The following is a 541-nucleotide window of genomic DNA, read 5'->3' on the forward strand; positions in this document are numbered from 1 at the left end:
AAAACCATACCAGTCAGTTAAATGCTGGTATGTTATTGACTATGAAGTGAAAATTCAGAAGTTGCAGTGCAGTTAGTTTAGGTATCGTGGTAGAAAATGCACAAATGTTCCCTCTGTTGTAAATCAATGAAGAGCTAGATGATGTATTTCTGCTAACCGTATTGTGTGCTCCTGTGTATGAGCTGAATAGGTCAGAAATATAGCTTAGTCAATTATAGTCAGTACATGTAACACACTACTGTAGCATCAAAAGTGATTCAAAGAATTGTAAATTTAAAGTATTCTTGCAGCAGTGCCACTGAAACCAATGAAGGGATGCTAAAAGGGGGCAATGTGTTCTCTTCTAGTAGTTTGTGTTTAAAGCGTTGGAGCTGCTAGTTTAGTTGTTTTTGGTTTTTACAAAGGTACTAATATATAAAGTTACAGTAATCAAAACAATACAATTAATGCCTGAATAACTTCCTGTCAGACTGAAATGGTTTGGTTTTAAAGATACTTCTTCAATAGTAAAGACACATTCTACAGCCATGCTAGCAGCTCT

This window comes from Morone saxatilis, unplaced genomic scaffold, assembly GCF_004916995.1.
Source record: "Morone saxatilis isolate NCDOM2014 unplaced genomic scaffold, NCSU_SB_2.0 Contig1, whole genome shotgun sequence".
NCBI lineage: Eukaryota > Metazoa > Chordata > Actinopteri > Moronidae > Morone > Morone saxatilis.